We start from the raw sequence: 21530 nt of genomic DNA, 5'->3' as shown, positions 1-21530 counted from the left end.
AAATAAAAAATGTAATCCGATCCATTAAATATCACGAAAGCACCTCACAAAACTTGCAACACCCAAAGTTTTAATTTGATGCAAAATGAATAGAAGTCAATTACTGTATATAGTAACTGTTAAGTCTAATATACCCTAGTAAGCTATAGTACTTTTTCCTTTGGGAAGGTACCATCTGTGCAGTCTGCAATTTTGTTGAAGAAAGATGTTGAATCTATTTAATATTTCTTGAAAAATAATTGATTTCTGTGCATTTTTTTTCACAATGCATCAAATTAAGGTTGATTACGTCGATTAAGCATCATGAGGTGGAGCGTGAGGGGTGGTTCCCTATTTTTTATTTATTTATTTTTGTTGTTGCTGGGAGTTGGAACCCTATTAGTTAGGTTGCTTAATATTTATGCTAAGTACTCTTTAAAATACCAGAATAGGGAGGATGGTGTAGGTTTAAGTTTATTAGATTGATCAGTATTGCTGAACTATGAAATATTTTTTTGTATACAGGTATAACAGAATAGCTTTAGTGTAGTTGTTGTTTTAAACTTGAGTATGAACTTATACAAAATGCAGCAAGATATTTAAAAAACAGTTTTGTTGATTAAAAAACACTATATCGGATTCATATCGGTATCGGCAGATATCCAAATTTATGATATCGGTATCGGTATCGGACATAAAAAAGTGGTATCGTGCCATCTCTAGTCTTCACTCTGCATACCTAAAATATAGGCAGTGGAGACTTTCAGAAAACAACTACAGCAAGCAACGACTACCCTTAGAAAACATATTTTAAATACTAGAGTAGGGTCTCTATAGACAAAAACATGGATGTGCCATGGGCTCCCCAGTGTCACTTATTGTAGGACAGCACCTACACTCAAAAAAATCTGTTGTTGGATGAACACAATTTAATCATGGCACCCTTTTTGCACACAATTTAACCAAGTACAATAAACCCTTTTCGATCATGTCAAACCAACACATTTAGCATTTGGTGGTTTAATGTAATCAGATTACGTTGGCTCAACATACTATACTTACATTGATTTGAAGTGATTTATTTAAGTATGTAGAGTGAAATTTGTTTTAATTCATTCTACACAATTTAAAAAGTTTAGGAAAACAGAATTAAATCTTGTTGTTTCAACAACTACTTTGTTAATCAAGGCAATGATTTCACTCATTTCAACCAAATTATTTCAATTAGATTTGTTTACATTTGTTACACATTTAGAAACCCACTACTTTACAAAAAAAGTCACAATCAGATTATGATAACATTATCTTTATTAACTGGATTTAGTGGACAATATAAAAGCTTACCATTTTTGTACACCTGCAAGCATATACTTCAAAAGGTAAAATGTTAGAATACTTATTTACATAGGTAATATGTTGGAACCAAAGCTTCCACAACTAAAAACAGATGCAAAGTTTGCTCAATATATCGACTGCATTTTAAAAAATTAAACTAAAAGATAAAAATACATCTCCCACTTGGCAAGTTAAAACATGTGACAAAATCGAATTGTGTGAATTTGGAAAAATAAAATAAAATAATTAGAAATATTTTGGGGGCAATACAACAACAACAAAAAATTCCATAGGTGATGAAAATCTATATTTGTTTGGTGTATCTCATTGAAATAATTATTAGTTTGACCAATTTTTATATTTCTGTATTTATTTTTTTAATTTTGGTTGCAGTCCTCCACAGCTAGCAATATAGTTTTGCTGTGTTTTAAAACATGCTAGCAAGCAAAATGGACACAATAATACAGTGAACTTAACAGGTGGCAGTGGTCTTAAACTTTACAGGACCTTGATACATAAACACAACATAGTACTTCTGTCAGTACTTCTGATCCATTTTGAGCCATCTATATAAGGACAAACAAAAATCATCTGCAGTGCTGTATAAAAGGTGAATTGCCCAACAGAGAGAATCCAAAAACTTAAAAAAAAATGTTTTAAATGAAAGAAAAAAAATATAAACAACTCAAATATTAACATTATATATTGGAAATCACCATTGCACCAATGAACCATTCAAGACCTATCAGTCATTTTCAAGTGCTCTCACCCCATAAGCTTGTTTTTCAGAAACTGTACCTTTGAAGACAGCTTTTGTCCATCAAGATTTAAAAGTATCTTCTGGAGGACTTCAAAGGTGCATTTAAGTTCTGGTGGGTAGCTCAGGTTCAAACGGTATATGAGTCCAAACAACAGAGCACATGCTTGTGCAATGTTACCCAAATCAGTGTTAGCCTCCACACCCTCAATCACGACACCAACGTCCTCTGGGTCATCTTCAGGTTCAGCACCCTCCTTCTGGATGACGTACACCCCCATCACAGTTTGCTCCATGCAGCTTTTTGCCTCGCTGTCCGTATCCTACATGAAAAAGTATAAGACAACAAAGTAAAATTTAAGAGATTGTTTAAACAACTGTTTCTATGCTGTTCATAAAATCCAAGTAGTCAAAGTAATAAACAGAAAATTACACCACTAAAGTAGTTGTTAGTAATTACTCCAATACATAAATTATAAAATACACCTCTCATGTCAAAAGAGGTGGCATAATTGACCTCTCACCGGCCCCTCCCCCGAAAGGGCCATTGTCCAATTACACATTATAGCAACCGTTACTGTGTCTGACAAACATTAACCTCAAGCAAGATGGAGAAGCGGTGTGCCCACCGATACGCCGAGAGATTGTGTCTGGAGGAGTTGTGTTCTTTCCAGTCACAAAGTCAAAAACAACGTGAATGGATTAAACAGTGTGTATGGCCCCATTCCCAGGTAAATGTACCGAACATTATGAAGCATGTCTGCTCGCACATTCGGGTACCCATTGGTGCGCAGAGGAAACCATTTGTTTGTCGGACGTAGCAAGAGTAACTTAGGGGGACAGGACTCGAGAAAAGGCTAACTCAGCTGCTAAAATAAAACAGGTATAGAAGTGTTAGTACTAAACAGCTCAAAGTTCATAGACATTTCTATTTACAAATACTGATGACCATAACAATGAAAAAACAACAGGACTTGTTTTAATCCAAGTACAGATTCAAAAGCAATATTGTCTTGATGCATGTTAAATGCATTGTATGTTTGTGTATCAAGTTTAAGTAGGCATAAATTTCTTTCCTTCCAATACCAAATTCCAGAAATTCTTTATTGCAACGCTTAATACTGTTTGGTATTCAAGACATCCTTTCCCCAATACCAGGTGTCTTGTTGCTAATCTCAAAATTTTAATTTTAATGATTTGCATTTGAGGCAACGTCACAATTTGTATGAGAATGTTACAGACAACATGCTGTCACAATGGCTCACCAAGTACTCCTTTATTAACTTCTCATAGTCTTCGTTTAGGTGGATGCACAAAGACTTCAAGATGCATGCTCGTCTGGTATGGATGTTGTCATGCTGGAGAGGAGGAGGAGATAATATGAGCCAAAACCAGTCTGTTTTTCTTAAAGCTAGGGTAATCAGTTAACTTGCATAATTATTCTTTAGGTTAGAACCTGGCATGTACCACTTGTTAAGCCGAAACAAAATTGACAACTTCATCTCCAAATAAAAGTTATTTTTGCTGCCTATGACAAAGTCTACTCAATCCTAATACAAACCTTGGAGATGGCAAGCATGAGACCTCTTATTTTCTTTCCACGTGTCCCTCCTTTGGTCAGAAAGATTTCCATTAAGCGTGGCGTGTATTGGTCAAGCTCGGCAAAGAAAGTAGATAGCAGAGGCTTTGTGGTGATTCGCAGAAACTCCTTGTCAATCTGCAATAGAGAACAAATACATTGATTAAAAACGCAACTGTATATTTCACTCACTTCACATCTAAGCTGACTAAAGCTGCTTTTAGAAGACCATGCAGACATCAGTGCTGTCTGTGTAGGACATGAATCAGTCTGTGTCAGATACTGAATTTGAAATTTCCACTAAAGTCACAAGTAAGAGGCAAGTGGAACCAAGATCTAGGCCATTTGCTTTTTGAAGTTTGCAAAGACTGCTAAATTGCACCAGTGGTAGTTCACTCTTTGCAACACAGTATGCTGTTCTAAACAGATTTTTCAGGTTTATTTTTAGTATATTATTTGCAATTGGTGTTTGTTCTGGGAAAGATATTGCAGACTGAGCAATAATCCATTTCTAATGGGGGCCTTTCTTAAAATGACTGGTCCCAGTAACAAAGGCGCTTGTCGACTCAGAAATCGAGGGAAAACCAACAACACACCCGGCAGAACATTATGTTATTTACACGGGTGCACATAAGTGGTCCGCAAGTGCGCATTCGCTGTCAAAATAAAAGACGCGCAACAGATAAAAAGTTGCAACGCACGTTTGCATCCATATAAAAGGCACTGTTTTTGTCCGCTAGAGTGGGATTTTCACGGCACATTCTGCACCACATCTGTGTGTTCATCATTTGTTTGAAGCCAGCTCACCTCCTGCAATCACTTTTGCGAGAATACGCGCTTCTTTTGTGGTTCGGACTCCTTCTGACATTTCTTTGGAGGTGGAGGAAAACCAAAGTAATTGCTTAAAGGAGCTTCTTCGACATATTTAAGAGTTCTAAACAAATGTCTGTCCTCCTCCAGAAAATCTTATGTATGCAAACACGCGTTGCAACTTCTTATCTTGTGCGCGTTTTTTATTTTGACAGCAAATACGCACTTGCGGACCACTTATGTGCAGCCCCGGTTATATAGCTCGTCATGTTGCAGCCACAGAAATTCTTTTGTCCATGAAACCATAAAGCTGCACTTTCTTTTTGCCTTATAGTCTGATTTGTCATAACTTTTCCGTTTTGTGGTAAGCTTTTCTTTGGCTGTCACTTCTTCACCCTGACCTGTCTTATTTGGCTCAGCAGAACTACAATTAATATCCTGCTGCTTTTACACACGCACTCACATAACACTCAGCGATTGTCTGCGCGATCAACCTCTCACATGTTTAAGCTGCGGGAGATTTCACTTGTCATGTTTGCATAGTAAGCTAACGATTGATAAGACGATGTCAGAGGAATTGGTGCACAAATTATCATCACTCACAGATCAGTGCTGTCGCTCTCTATACACAGGTCGCGCGATTGCAAAGTGAAAGCAAAAAACAAGCGCAAATTCAAACGCGATTTCAATATGTCACATATTGACAGTGGCTCACCGATGCCAATGACATAATTACCCAGCTACATTTCCGAAAGAATGCAGAAGCATTGACATATATTTTTCCTTCTTATGACAGCCCGACGGGCAGGGCAGAGATAGATTTTGGTAGCCCGACTGGAAAAATCGCTAGCCCTGGGACGTCGGGCTAGCCATTTTGCGAGCCCTGTACAGTGTTTCAATAATTGTACCTACTACTCTCCCTGATGGAACAACGCTTGCACTGCCACATACAAGTCACTGAAAGAAAAAAAGAAAAGCAGTTTTAAGGATAGTTTTATTGGCACCTTTTTTTCACTTTGATTAAATCATAAAACTATCATAAAAAATATATGATGGTAAAAGGCTTACCATGTATTAAAGAGGAGGCACAAACAATCAGAAAAAGGGGTCAGCTTTCTTTGTGGTGTTACTATGGTAAAGAAAACAGAAAAAATTATTTTATAAAAATTCCACAGTGGATTTTTTTTTACTTTGTTGCAAATGTATAAAAAAAAATACAAATACATATAAATACCTCTTGCAATATAAAATTCACAGATAAATATCCAATCTGTTGCCAAATGTAATAGCAGTGTTTCACACTATGCAATAAAGATGCTGGTAGTTGCGGTAAAGGTCCGACAGGCAATTTTCATAACTATCCGCCATTGCCTTTTCCTCTGACCTCGTGTTTATGCTCTTTTTCCCATGCACTAGCATCAAGTCAATTCGAAGGATGCAGCCCCTGAATTTGGACACAGCTAATATTTAGCAAATCGCGCATGCTAGTTTAACTTGCATTACTGTGAGAGGCCGAATGCTTAAAATAAAAGGAGAGAGAAAGAAAGAAAGAAAGAAAAAATGCAAATGATAATAAAAAAAGTGAACAAAGACCATGTCTTGCAATAACCGTCATTTAAAACCAAAGTGAATGCTAACAGAGCTAGGTAGAAGTTCAATGAGACAACCATACTAGCTTTAGCTAACTTCATTTACTTTGAAAGTGAATTACAAACGTGTTAAATATTGAATTAAACATATCAATAACCGCTAAAAACACTATAAGACTAACTGCAAAAACGGGTAAAAAAAAAAAAAGAAAAACAATGAAGTGGAAATGCTAATAATAGTATAAATATACCCAGAGCGGATTATAAATCAGGTATTAGACGGTACCGATTGGCACCGTCTAATACCAGATTTTCACTGTATTTGCTCCACTCCCGCTGTCTAATGACAACTTACACATTTGGAATTAAAAACATTGTTGAACAATTAACGGACAGAACAATTTCGTTTGACCAAGATATTTTGAGTTATTTATTACTTACCTGTATTGTGGAAGATTCCGCAGAGGGAAATGGCAGTCCACTGAACACATATAACTTCTCCGCGTTCCGCCTCTTCACTTTTGGGAAGTTTGAGCATGCGCACTAGGCATCGGTTTTAGAGTTGTTGATTTAAAATAATTACATTTAATTGAACTGAAGAATGCAAATCTAGTTCATTAAACTTTTTGTTATTTTATGTTAAACCAACAACTGATAATGATTTAAAAACCTAAACTCAATATGTTCATGTTAAATAGACAAATGTCTATTGAATTAATCAAACAACTGCCTTAGTTGACTTTTTTGAGTGTAGCTGCTGGTACAGATGACACCTGGGTCATACATACCCAAATCAAATCAAATCAAATCACTTTTATTGTCACATCACATGTGCAGGTACATTGGTACAGCACATGTGAGTGAAATTCTTGTGTGCGAGCTTCACAAGCAACAGAGTTGTGCAAAATACAATAATGTAAACAAGCAAAATACAAGAATGGCTACATCTGAAACTAATAAATATATGTAGTATATGCAGAGCAGGCTGTACCTGCTGCGGAGACTCAGGTCGTTTGGGGTGGAGGGCCCACTCCTGAAGACCTTCTATGACTCTGTTGTGGCTTCTGCTATCTTTTATGGCGTGGTCTGCTGGGGCGGCAGCATCTCTGCTGGGGACAGGAAGAGACTGAACAGGGTGATCCGAAGGGCCAGCTCTGTTCTAGGATGCCCTCTGGACCCAGTGGAGGTGGTGAGTGACAGGAGAACGGCGGCTAAGCTGTCATCCCTGTTGGACAACATCTCCCACCCCATGCAGCAGACTGTGACAGCACTGAGCAGCTCCTTCAGTGGGAGACTGCGGCACCCACGGTGTGGGACGGAGAGATTTCGCAGGTCTTTCCTCCCCACTGCTGTCAGACTCCACAACAAAGACTTTAACTGATCAAGCACACACATCCATACATATGCAATAATACTAAGTGCAATAATCCTTTCTGTCATCGTTGTATTTTTACTCAGTTGTATATAGTATTTGTATTTGTATTCTATTTTTATCTTATTGTATATTTATTTTATTTTATTCTACTGTATATAGTATTTTATTTTATTCTATTCTGTACAGTTGTGTACTGTATTTATTCTTATTGTATTCTAATTTTTGGGTCATAACTTTTGCACTGTCCACTTCCTGCTGTGACAAAACAAATTTCCCACGTGTGGGACTAATAAAGGTTATCTTATCTTATCTTATCTTATCATATCTTATCTTATCTTATCTTACAATATATAATAGTGTATGCATTTCTGGATGTGTATACTAAATATTTTTTCTACGTGTGTGTGTGTGTGTGTGTGTGTGTGTGTGTGTGTACACATATTTTACAAATTAAATAGAGTAAACAATAAATAAAATATATAAAATATACAGAGTGAGACATGTGCAAAACAGTGGCATTACTGTACAGTATGGAGTGCATAATGTTGAAGTTCCAGTAGTGAAGCTGAGGTGTCTATGACGTGTTCAGCAGTCTGATGGCCTGATGGAAGAAGCTGTCTCTCAGTCTGCTGGTTCGGGACCGGATGCTGCAGAACCTCCTTCCTGATGGAAGCAGTCTGAACAGTTTATGGCTGGGGTGACTGGAGTCCTTGATGATCCTCCCCGCTTTCCTCAGGCAGCGCTTCCTGTAGATGTCTTGGAGGGAGGGAAGCTCACCTCCAATTATCCGTTCAGAGCACCGCACTACTCGCTGGAGAGCTTTGCAGTTGTAGGTGGTGCTGTTGCCATACCAGGTGGTGATGCATCCAGTGAGGATGCTCTCAATGGCACAGTGATAGAAGGTCCTGAGGATGCGGGGGCTCATGCCGAATCTTTTCAGTCTCCTGAGAAAGAAGAGGCGCTGCTGCGCCTTCTTCACTGTTTTGTTTGTGTGTACTGACCACGTAAGATCCTCAGCCAGATGTACGCCAAGGAACCGGAAGCTGCTCACTCTCTCCACAGCAGCGCCGCTGATGGTGATGGGGTCCACTATCAACTCCTTTGTCTTTGCGACGTTGAGGGTGAGATGGTTGTCTTGACACCAGTGGGTCAGGGCGCTGACCTCCTCCCTGTAAGCCGTCTCATCACCGTTGGTGATAAGACCCACCACTGTAGTGTCGTCCGCAAACTTCACAATGATGTTGGAGTTGTTAGTGGCCGTGCAGTCGTAGGTGTAGAGTGAGTACAGGAGAGGGCTCAGTACACACCCCTGTGGAGCACCAGTGTTCAGTGTGATGGGGGATGAGGTGATGCTGCCCAGTTTGACCACTTGGCGTCTGTCAGACAGGAAGCTAAGGATCCAGCTGCAGAGGGAGCTGCTCAGTCCTAGATCCTGCAGTTTCCTGTCCAGCTTCGAGGGAACGATGGTATTGAATGCTGAGCTGTAATCTACAAACAGCACCCTCACATACGTGTCTCTCTTCTCCAGGTGTGACAGGGCAGTGTGTAGTGTCAGGGCTATGGCATCATCAGTGGACCTGTTGTGGCGGTATGCGAACTGTACTACAAAGGAGAATACTTTGCCATTTTGGGACTGCACTATGTATAATGAGAAGAATGAAAACCTCAGTACTGAAGTTTACCAGGAGCCCCCACACACAGACCAGTACCTACTCTTTGACTCCCACCACCCTCTGAAAAACAAAGTTGGCATAATCAGGATCCTGCAACACCGGGGAGAAAACATTCCCCCTGAGCCAGAAGATAAAAAAAAGGAACACACACATGTAAAGAAAGCTCTTAAAATATGTGGTTAGCCCAATTGGGCTTTCATGAAATCAGAAAACTGTCTATCCCCCTCCCTTGCTTCTCACCAATTTGCTTACAGAGCAAATCGGTTCACAGAGGATGTCATCACCCTTCATAGAGCACTGAGCCATCTGGAGAACAGGAAGTGCTACGCGAGGATGCTTTTTGTGGACTGCTCAGTGTTCAACACCATAATCCCAGACATCCTCACCACCAAACTGGACCACCTTCAGATACACCCTGCAACCTGCTCCTGGATCAAAGATTTCCTCACATTTTGGCCTCGGTTTTTCCGACTTGGCTCCACCTCTCCTCTGCACTGTCACTCAGCACCAGCTCCCCAAAGAGTTGTGTTCTCAGCCCTCTACTGTATGCCCTGTTCACATATGAGTGTATACCAACTGTGGTGTGGCTTGCGGTGCTGTGCTGTGCAAGGAAGGCAGACGCACCTGCACGGCATCCGCAATCATGCCCTGCGGACTTAAGTATTGTACTGGGTCCTGTGTTTGGGGTTTGGTTGCGTTGAGCTTGCAGCGGGAGAGCTGCAGCTCTGTGTGTGCTAATAAAGTATGCTGCAAAGCACGAACATGCACCCGGGTCTGCAGTGGGTTTCTTACACCAACCTACACAACCAATGTAATCTCAGGTATGCCAATGACACCACAGTGGTTATGCTCGTCTCTGATGGAGATGAAACGGGGAACAGGGAGAGAATTTGTCCCACTGGTGTTTAGAAAATAACCTGAAGTTGAACATCCTTAAAACAAAAACACTCTAAATAGACTTCAGGAGGCACAGACAGGTCCATGACCCTCTCATTATGAATGGAGAACGTGTGGAATCTCTCTCCACCTTCAGGTTTCTGGGCACCCACTTTTCGGCTGATCTCACCTGGACCCACAACACCAATGCTCTGGTAAAGAAGACCCAGCACTGGCTGCACGTTCAACTTGTCCATAGGAAGAATAACCTGGAGCAGAAACTACTGCCCAATGGTCGGCGCCTAAGGTCGGTCAAGTCCCACTACTTCCCCTGGGCCATTTGGAGTGTCAACCCAAACTATCCTCCCATACCCCAGCTCCACCCACCAATTGGTGCCATGGCCTTTATCACTCAGGCTATTCCGACCAAGTCTTTTCTTTGCACTACCTCCGACCACTTTGCAACTATTTTGTAGGGCGATCGTGGCTCAAGAGTTGGGAGTTCCCCTTGTAATCGGAAGGTTGCCAGTTCGAGCCCCGGCTTGAACAGTCTCGGTCGTTGTGTCCTTGGGCAAGACGCTTCACCCGTTGCCTACTGGTGGTGGTCAGAGGGCCCAGTGGCGCCAGTGTCCGGCAGCCTCGCCTCTGTCAGTGCGCCCCAGGGTGGCTGTGGCTACAATGTAGGACCCTTTGTGGTCACACGGCAAGCGGCAGGTGTTGGCTATGAAGTGGTACAGTCGGACACAAACATATCGCATCAACCTTAAAGCATCAAGAAAGGCTGAAACTGCTTCTCTGGAGAGCCTGGTGAAGGAAAGAGATGATTTAGGGCCAGAGTTGCCAAATTGCATAATTCCTGCCTCCCTACAGCTGGTTTCACTGTCATCCTGTAGTGGAAGGACATTTTTCATTGTCTGAAATACAGCTGGTTAGAGTTGGAAATAAAGATCCTTTTTACTGTGCTGTAGTGTATTGTCCACCTGGCCTAAATAGCTCCTTTAACCTCCTAAGACCCTCCTAAGAACTCTTCCACGGCATGCATTTTTAATTTCTCTTTGATATTTGGGCTGATTGGCACCCGATGAATATAAAAACAAAGAATTGCCAGATTTTTTTTTAACCTGATTTTTGTTTCTAAGAAAAATGAGAGCCACATGTGAGGATATTTGTTTAAAATGTCGATAGAACAGTAGCAGTATAACGTCCTCGTAAGTGGATATCAGGCCCTTGTAGAGCAAAATTGAGTATTTTGGTCTAAATAACCCAAAATGTGATGTCCACATATGTGGACGGCAAGTCCTAGGAGGTTAAAGGAGTTCAGTTTTTTTATCCTCCCCCTTGAAGCTGTCCAGACTGGTTATAGTCTGGGATTTTAATATACACATGATGATGACTCTGATCTTTTTGCCCGAGGTTTCTAAATAATTTTTAATAATTCCTGTCTTTCTATTTTTAAAACTGTATGTCCTGTCAAAACCAGACTAGTTCCTGTTTCAAAGTCATCCCCCTGGATAAATGACAGCATTTGCTGTTTAAAGCGTTGTCATAGATTTGAGCGATCATGAAGGAAAACTCATCTACATGTCCATCTCCTTCATTTAAAGGACCTTTTAGTTTCTTTCGACACTTCAGTTCGAGATGCGAGGGCTGCCTATTTCTGCCTACTGGATAAATTCCAATCCGGCTTCTGTAGAGCTCACTCTACTGAAACTGCACTTCTGAGAGTCTCCAGTGACATTTTGATGAGACGTGATGCAGGAGAATGCTCTGTTTTGCTGATGCTGGACCTGACCTCTGCCTTTGACACTTACCTCCTATCAGGAACCTTGGTGTAACTTTTGACTCAGCTCTGCTGACATCCGTTGGACATCGTCATCATTGAAAGAGGAGCCACTGGCTCGTAGGTGTGCAGAGACTGCCGAGTCCTGGCCTGACAAGTTAGCTCTTCTGTGTTGTGCCATCTGCTTACCTAGAGATTCTTTGATTTCCCTTATGTATAAATCAGGGCAATCCTTCTGGCGCTTAACTGTGTACACTATATTATTGTGTTTGTGCCGAGGGACCCATTCCTTAGAGTAGACCAATTTTTGGCAGAGGGTGTTTTGGAGTTTAAAAGCCATGAGTAGAAAAAATGTGTCTCAACTGTTAAGATACTCCTGACACATACAGGGTCACTACAGGTTTTCACGTAGGCAGCGGTTGTCCTTCTCTCCTTGATTGGCTGGAGCTTTCTTTAGGAGCCTTCCCAGCTTTGACAAAAGTCCAACTGGGATAACCACATTTACTCAGGGCCTTCTTGATGTTCTTCTGCCTCCCTGGCTGCTGTATCTGTGGGGATGGTGTTTGCTCTGTGTTGTAGCGTCCTGATGACTTCTAGTTTGTACTCCAGTGGATGCTGAGAGTCAAACCTTGAGTACTGATCAGTATATGTTGGTTTATGGTACTCATCAACTTAAAATGTCAACTTTAAATGTCCCCAACACTGATGGAAATTTCATAGTCAAGGCTAACCTGTCATTTTTCATATCCTCCCTGGTGAACTTGATGTGCCGGTTCAGCAAGTTGATGTGATCAGTGAACTGTGGTACATCCTGAGATTAGATTTTCACTCAGGTGAAAATCTAATCTCAGGACATTACCAAGTCATTGGTTATAAAAGTCTCATATATTTTAACCACCAACAAACACAAATGTGAGAAAACTGTGAAACATGATGAATTTAGTTAGACTGCAACCGCAACAAAAAAACTTTGTCAATGTCAACTTAGGAAAAGAATAAAAGCTAAAATACAGCGGTTTGCACTAAGTGTCTGTATTGTAAGTATTATTAAAGACACTTCAAAGGACATTTTAGAAAATATTACATAATTCAATTAAATATTTCACAGTGTTTATTTTTTTAGACCCATGGAATGATGCATAGTCTCTCAGATGGTTTAGTGTTTTCTGTCATGCAACAGTGGCTCATAATTTGTTGGGTGTAGTAAAGAGCCGTTACAGATAAAGATCTAAAATGACAGTTTTCAGCTGCTCTAAGACGTTAATGCCTCTAGGTGTCAGTGTTGCTCCACATATTCCTCTCATGCGCCGCATTCAACTTCTAAGACACGATTAAACAGTTACTTTTCACAGTGAACATGGTCTAGTTATAACAGTATTGAAAATGTGTGAAGTTAAAATGTTATAGGTAGTTAAATGTTAATGTTGCAGTGAAATAACTAGAAAATGTCAAAATAACAAAGTGGATAAAATACTTTGCCAGAACATTAAAAGCTTAAAGGATGCCTGTGATTTAATAGCAAAGGCTGGTGTCTTTATATAGTATAATAATAAAGAAACAAAAGAAAACAATAAGTGGCCATGATATCTTGGTTAATTGGAAAACTGCACCCTCATGATTTCAATTCAATTTCAATTCAATTCATTTTATTTATACAGCACAAAATCACAACATTAGTCGCCTTTATATTGTAAGGTAGACCCTACAATGATATATACAGAGAAAAACCCACCAATCATATGACCCCCTATGAGCAGCACTTTCAAACAATGGGAAGGAAAAACTCCCTTTTAACAGGAAGAAACTACCGGCAGAACCAGGCTTGCCAACCAGGCCAAAACAAGGTTAACTGCCACGACTGGTTTTGGTGAGCTAAGGAAGACAGGATAAAAGACATGCTGTGGAAGATTTTAATTATAATCTGGCTCTCACTGATCATGCACCTGTGTCTGTAAATCTGGACAAAGTGCCTACTGTGATGCCTTTGACTAATAATATAGTTGAAGGGAAAATACACTGGGCTACCCTGACTGAGGAGGATCTTATGGTATACTTTGATCAGTCTGATGTTCTGCTGAGTAAGATTGAGCTACCAAAAGATGCATCTGCATGTTATGATGTTACCTGTACAAACGCTCAACATGTGGCTGAGTTGTGTTCTTTATATGAGAATATTGTAGAGTCCCTACTTGTGTCGAGCAGTTCATAGCCTAAGATGTATAAAGGTAAACCAGGCTGGAAGTTATATGCTGAGGAGCTTCATGCTGAGGCCTGAGGCTTGGGTGGAGTCTGGGCAGCAATTTTCTGGCCATTTTTTGACTATATGAAACACACAAATCCTAAATTTAAGTATGATTTACGTTTTATTAAAAGGAATGAAGCTACAGTAAGGGCCAATTGGGGATCAATATGGTAAATTATTTCTGGAAAGAAATCAAAAGAATGAATAGTGTTACGACATCTTTAGCAGCTAATATTGATGGTTTTAGTGGCTCTGAGGAAACGACTCGAATGTGGCAGAAACTCTTCAAATAAGCCATTCCTCTGCAGATGGTCTGTTAGCTGTTTGACAACTACTCTTTCAAGGATGTTCGATATGAAAGGAAGGTTGGAGATTGGCCTATAATTAGCTAAGACTGCTGGGTCTAGAGATGCTTTTTGAGTAAAGGTTTAACTACAGCCAGCTTGAAGGCCTGTGGTACATAGCCGATTATTAGAGATAGGTTGATCATATTTAAGATTGAAGCATTAATTAATGGCAGGACTTCTTTGAGCAGTTTTGTAGGAATGGGGTCTAAAAGACACGTTGATGGTTTGGAGGAAGTAATTATTGAAGTTAACTCAGAAAGATCAATTGGAGAAAAAGAGTCTAACTTAACATCAATGGTACTAAGAGTAGCTGTAGATGATATTACATCTGTGGGATGATTACTGGTCATTTTTTCTCTAATGATAAAAATTTTATTTGTGAAGAAGTTCATGAAGTCATTACTAGTTAACGTTAAAGGGATGGTTGGCTCAACAGAGCTCTGACTGTTTGTCAGCCTGGCTACAGAGCTGAAGAGAAAGATCTCGAGCTAACTGTTTATAAATAAAATGTAATTAAACTTAGCTTGTAGCCTGTTAGTAACAACTAAAGTACTGTATCTCCTTTCAACAAAGGGTCGACATGGGACAATTTCTAGAATATCACAAGTTAAAGGTCCTGCTATAAATTTTATCCGACTTAAGGAAATAAGTTTTAAGCTGATCAGGATCTGCAGATTTATTTGGAAGTAACCGTTTTAAAGACCTGAAGACCTCCATTACATTAGGAGGAGAAAGGTTAACAGATGTAATGTAAAGAGAGACCATTATACTTCATTAAGCTGTGTGACTCAGAAGAAACAAGATGTTCATTAAAAACAGCTAACAAACAGCTTCTTCCCTGGGATGGTGTTAACTAACACTACCCCCCCACCCCTACCCACCCACCAATTTCTAAACCTCATAACTCAGGGCAACTCACACATGGAGTCCAACTGTGCATTTTACTCCATGCACAGTTGGTACAGAGCACCTACAGGTCCGTTGTAAATGTACAGTGACAATAAAGGAGGGAAGTGTCATGGACCCTCAGTCCTCCCTGGCTGATTCCTCTGGATTTGTGTTCTGCCTTGGTCTCTGTCTCACTATCCACCTATTACAGATGATCTGGCTGCTATTCCCTGCTGGATCGTTGAACTGCACAGTAAGTTAAACCCTGGCTCTTTTTGTTCTGTGTTTGCACTGCCTTTGATGCCCCTGGAAATTTACTGGGTGTTTGTTCGACGCACACACACACACACACTTGCCTGGTGTGTGGTACGCCAAAACCTATGTCGAGAGAGAGTTTTTTTGTGGATTCCTTGGACCCCTTGGAGCACTGTTCCCCGTTTGCACTGTATTGTTGTGTACATATAGTCACTGTAAGTAAGCACACTGAACTTTGACCTTGTGAGTCCTTCACCTAAGTCCAATCTGCCTACTGGCAATAACAGAACCATCCAACCCAAAAAATGGACCTTTGCAGGAGGAGGCATGAGGATCTGGAGAACTAACCTCGATCGCTGAGCAGGACACAGAAGTTCGCACCTGCCATGTTTCAGGCCCTGGTGAATGATGTCCTCCTGGACTTCATTAACCATTTTTATTTTTGACAGTCTAGACAAGATCCTGATCTTCTCACAGTCCCTTCACATGAGCATGAGTCACATGAAATGCAAGTCCTCTGGTTCTTGATTGAAAAAAGTTTGTTCAATTCAATTCAATTTTATTTATATAGCGCCAAATCACAACAACAGTCGCCTCAAGGCGCTTCATAGATACAGAGAAAAACCCAACAATAATATGACCCCCTATGAGCAGCACTTTGGCAACAGTGGGAAGGAAAAACTCCCTTTTAACAGGAAGAAACCTCCGGCAGAACCAGGCTCAGGGAGGGGCGGCCATCTGCTGTGACCGGTTGGGGTGAGAGAAGGAAGACAGGATAAAGACATGCTGTGGAAGAGAGACAGAGGTTAATAACAGATATGATTCAATGCAGAGAGGTCTGTGAACACATAGTGAGTGAGAAAGGTGACTGGAAAGGAAAAACTCAATGCATCATGGGAATCCCCCGGCAGCCTACTTCTATTGCAGCATAACTAAGGGAGGATTCAGGGTCACCTGGTCCAGCCCTAACTATATGCTTTAGCAAAAAGGAAAGTTTGAAGCCTAATCTTGAAAGTAGAGATAGTGTCTGTCTCCTGAATCCAAACTGGAAGCTGGTTCCACAGAAGAGGGGCCTGAAAACTGAAGGCTCTCCCTCCCATTCTACTTTTAAATACTCTAGGAACAACAAGTAGGCCTGCAGAGCGAGAGCGGAGCGCTCTAATAGGGTGATATGGTACTACAAGGTCATTAAGATAAGATGGGGCCTGATTATTTAAGACCTTGTATGTGAGGAGCAGGATTTTGAATTCTGGATTTAACAGGAAGCCAAAACAGGAGAAATCTGCTCTCTCTTTCTAGTCCCTGTCAGGACTCTTGCTGCAGCATTTTGGATCAGCTGAAGGCTTTTCAGGGAGTTTTTAGGACTTCCTGATAATAATGAATTACAGTCGTCCAGCCTGGAAGTAATAAATGCATGAACTAGTTTTTCAGCGTCACTCTGAGACAGAATATTTCTAACTTTAGAGATGTTGCACAAATGGAAGAAAGCAGTCTTACATATTTGTTTAATATGTGCGTTGAAGGACATGTCCTGGTCAAAAATGACTCCAAGGTTCCCCACAGCGTTACTGGAGGCCAAGGTAATGCCATCCAGAGTAAGAATCTGGTTAGATACCATATTTCTAAGCTTTTCAGGGCCGAGTACAATAACCTCAGTTTGATCTGAATTAAGAAGCAGAAATGTCTGTGAAGGTTCTCAGTCATCCAGGTCATCGTAGTCAAAGGAGCTTGCAAAGAAAAGCGTCTGGACTTCTTTAAGTTACTTGAAGACGTTTCACCTCTCACCCGAGAAGCTTCTTCAGTTCTAAGGTCAAATGGTGGAGAGTCCCAGATATAAACCTAGTGGGAGTTTCCCCCCACAGAGGGACAAAAGGACCCCTGATGATCCTCTAATCAGCTGAGCCAAGGTGTGAAACTGGGTGTGAGTCCCAATCAGCCAGGGTTTCGGGTGAGCTCATTGTGAAACCTGGCCCCACCCTATCATGCGAATTCCTGAGGTCAGATGGCCCAGGATGTGAGTGGGCGTTAAGGCGTCTGGGGTCCAGTTTTGAGTTCCCTCCCCAGACGCCTTAACGCCGACTCACATCCTGGGCCATCTGACCTCGAATTAACGAATTAACCATCCTTCTCCCCTTCTGTGTCATTGGTTCGCACACCTTGAAGCCCAGCAAACCAAACCTGATCCTGGTAAATGTACTTGGGGTCATCTCTACATTGCCTACTCTGTCCAGTGAAAGGTAATTCATTTAGCACACACTGCTAAATTAACATTATCCCGCAAAAAATTCATACAATAGCCTTCCTCAAGCGTCTGTTCCGGAGGCCCTCCCTATTCAAGGATGTTCATTAATATATGTCTGCATTACTTACTGTTATTGATCACTTCTCCAAAGCTGCTCACTGGTTACTCTTTCCAAACTTTCCCCTGCATTAGAGACTGCACAACTCTTCACCAACCATGTTTTCTGGCTTTATGGCATCCCCCTGGACATTGTGTCTGACCGCCAAACCCAGTTCACTTCACAAGTCTTGCAAATTCTGCTCTGCACGGCACCAATTGGCGTGAGTCTGTCTTCTGGTTTTCATCCTCAGACTGGAGGAACTGGAGGTCCCTGTGTGCTACATTGCTTCAACTAATCAGTTCACTTTAGCTCCCAGCTGGCCTGGACAGAGTATGCCCACAATACCATGACTTCACCAGGAACCAGACCATCTCCCTTCAAGTAGTCTTTCGGATACCAGCTTCCACTCTTTCCATCTGTTAAAGGTAAGATTTCTGTTCCCTCAGACCAACGCCATTTTTGTAGGTGCTGCTGCTTTTTGAAAACTACCCATGCTGCCCTGCTAAGGACAATAGAAAAAAATAAGTGTCTGGTCAATTGCAGTAGAATCTCAGCACCTATCTACCATTCTGATCAAAATGTCTGGCTTTCCACTTGTTCTCTACTCATCTTGTGTTGCAGCAGACCCCAGCACAGGCTGGCCACCTCAACATGAGCCGTGACACCAGAACACCAGGCACTGGGAACCGGTCCACACCTGGTGGAGCCCCCACCATGTTACAAATAGGCCCAAGCCACCACAGACCACAACCCCCAAGGGAGCAAGCCAGCAACCATACTTAAATATTAAAATATGAACTCTCACTACTAAGTGTCAGGAGATTGCAGTCAGTTTTGCTTTCTTACACCTCCCAATTTAAGTGCATCATTATAATTACAGTGGCTGCTGTAGGACAAACAACTCTTCATCTTCACTGACTTCAAACACTTCTGAACACATTCATAGTTAATGTAAACTATGTAAAGTTTGCCTCTGCTATCAGTATCTGTCCTTGTGAATTTACTCTGAAGGAGATTGTAAAACTTTGTGAAAGGAGTCTGATAAACGTTTGTGAGTCAGTGACGCTTCTGTCCAATGACAGCCAAAGTAAGGTGAGTAACTGAGGATGTCCTGAACTTTTCTGTTGGCAAACGCTGCTGTCTTTGCTATTACAGCTCCTGTTAGCTGCTGTTAGCCTCTGTTAGTGAAACTTTCTTTTAAGTGAAAAAAACATTGCTGGGCTCAGACACTTAATGAATAAACTCTCACAGAATGAGAGAAAGTAGCCAAATTGTTTGTCAGGGGGAAGAGTGATTTGTAGGTGACTGAAACTCAATAATAGCTGACATAATATTAGCTTGTACCCAGCTGTTAATATTGTTTAGCTAGCTTGGTTGCATGGCTAATCTGCTAACAATAATTGTGACAGGCTGGAGTGCTCCTCAACCTTATTTGGGCAGTGGAGGTATGTGGTGGTGTCTGGTCTGTGGCTCAGCTGCAGAGGAAGGGTCATGCAATAGGTTTAGGGGCAGGGCCAGGAGAAGCTGGCGGGGCAGCTGCTATCAATTGTCTTATCATGCCTTCCCTATTTCAGTATTCCACTGGGACTGGGTGGGAGAGAACAACTGAGCTTTTTACAACTGCGAAGGAGCAGCCAAGCAGATGTGGTTGATACAGTATAAGGATTATAGATATAGATGCATAATAGATTATAGAGATAAACTGTATATAGATATAATTAGTATATTTTAAAAAATTAAACTTGCACCTCGAGCACAAGTGATGCCTGGTGTGTCATAATGGTTCTGTCAATATCACTGATCTTGTTACACTTTGCCTTTAGCATAGTAAAGTATTCTGTATCATTAATCGATTCTGCACAATGTGCATCATTTGTACTAAACCAAACTTTTCTGTGTTACAGTTGCTTTAATTGTGGGCAGGCTTCCTGTGCTGACAAATTCACAAATGTATGTGCAGTAGTTTTGGGTGTAAAAATGAGGGGCAAAAGCTAACACACATGTCCAAGAAGAAGAAGACAATTTGTTTATGTTGCCACATCAATGAAAATGTTTGTCAATATTTCAGTACAAAATAATTCTGCAGGCCTGCAGTCAGTTCCAGCTGATTTGTAATGAGTGAGCCCTGGACTTTCTGCTGTTAATCCCTATTGATGTACTCTCTCCCCCACTGTGAGTACCTCTATCTTTCAGCCTATTAGTTTTCATCGTGTCACAGACAGCCCTAATAGTGTTGCATACACACACAAACTCACAGCCGGATATAACTAAAACTATAAAACCCAAGGCCCTATTATTGTCCATGTGTGTGCATGTGTGTACCTCTGTGTGTGACAGTCTTATGGCCATGTGAGTGTGTATCTGTGTGCGTTCACCTTTTACTAGATTTTATGTGTGTTCTCAGACCTGCTGATTAAAAACATGCAACAGCAGACTGGTCGGCCTGGTGGCCTGCCCAGACCAGGGTGGTCTCAGAATTTAGCACAAGTCAGGCTTGCTTTGTTCAGGGTGGACCTCACTGGTGTCGGATCATTCAAATCCCCAGATTAAGCGTCTCTTTTCATTACATGTATGGCAAAACAATTTGGGTATTATTAAGAGTCCTGTTGTTTCCATGGAGTGACAATAAATCCAACATTTTTGCCTCTAACAAATTGCTCCCTGGTGCAGAGATTGATCCCTGGATTTATTTCATGTGAAGTTCACAGAAACTCTCTGCTGTCCAGGCTCTAAAAAACAACCAGTACCCGTTTTAAAAATGCTTATAACAAAATCTTATTTTTATTTACAATATTACTATAATAATATTTCACGATATTTTATATCTGTCACTAGATGACTGTTTTACATTGACAGACGTCAGCTGTGTGTTCATACTCCCTCAGTGAGTGGATGAAGGTTTCACTCTATGGAAAGCAGTGCTGGACTGCTAATGTGGCATCGGGGCATTTGTCTGCTGGGCCAGTGGGTTAGTAGTTGTTTTTTCTTTGTCAATGTATTTATACAGGCCACAGTCGTGCTTGAAGGACCACTGTGCAACAGCCCTACAGGCACTGACAGCAGCCTATTTGTTCATTTTCATTACTGACACTTGATTGAACAATCTAATTTCTTAATGCAACTGGCCCCTCCCCTGCAATACCTGCACACTCACAAACCCAGCAAAAAGGCTGAGCAAAAAAAGTATTGTTTCAATTTAACAAACAATTTAGCTGGCTGCTGCAGCGCTCACAGTCATAGGAAGTGACTGTTTGTAGCATTAGCCATGAAGATGTGCAGGAGGCACAGCAGTCCCAACAACAGAGAGGGTCATTTGTAATGAATATTAGATAATACATGGTGGGACATAATTAGAAAGGGGGAGATTTAAGTCAAATGAATGGTTATTTTGAGCCCGAGCCACTCCTAATAGCTAAAGTGTAGCTTTAAATTGTCACATGGTGCACTGCAGTGAAAATATTTATAACCCCAAAACAACTGTACCAACGTGACTAAAAAGGAAAATTGCTTCAATATCAATAATCAAACAAATTGAAATAAATTCATAATATTTCTAAGCAAGTAGGTTGTAGTAGTCATACATACATTGAAAAATGTGTATTTTTAATCTCTATAAAGAAAGCAAAGAAATCAAAACTAAATTTGATAATAGCATTAAAACAACTATTATCAACTCTACCGTTTTATTATTGTTGTTCATATG

General features: G+C 40.9%; 1 long non-coding RNA gene across 2 annotated transcripts; it reads right to left on the bottom strand.

Annotated features, from left to right (window-relative positions):
* Positions 1 to 1269: 1269 nt before the first annotated feature.
* LOC113031881 (uncharacterized) lies at positions 1270 to 6598 on the bottom strand. 2 transcript variants are annotated; one of them, XR_013909871.1, is made up of 6 exons: positions 6491 to 6598; positions 5529 to 5589; positions 5373 to 5417; positions 3633 to 3788; positions 3337 to 3429; positions 1270 to 2394 (listed from the first exon to the last, which is right to left on the bottom strand). It is a non-coding gene; the product is annotated as an uncharacterized LOC113031881 (long non-coding RNA). The 2 variants fall into 2 exon arrangements; XR_013909870.1 differs by having other exon boundaries at positions 5369 to 5417; positions 6491 to 6594.
* Between the last annotated feature and the right edge of the window lie 14932 nt (positions 6599 to 21530).

This window comes from Astatotilapia calliptera, chromosome 6, assembly GCF_964374335.1.
Source record: "Astatotilapia calliptera chromosome 6, fAstCal68.1, whole genome shotgun sequence".
Taxonomy (NCBI): Eukaryota; Metazoa; Chordata; class Actinopteri; order Cichliformes; family Cichlidae; genus Astatotilapia; species Astatotilapia calliptera.
The sequence above is the reverse complement of the archived record's forward strand: the minus strand, read 5'-3'. Positions and strand labels throughout refer to the sequence as shown.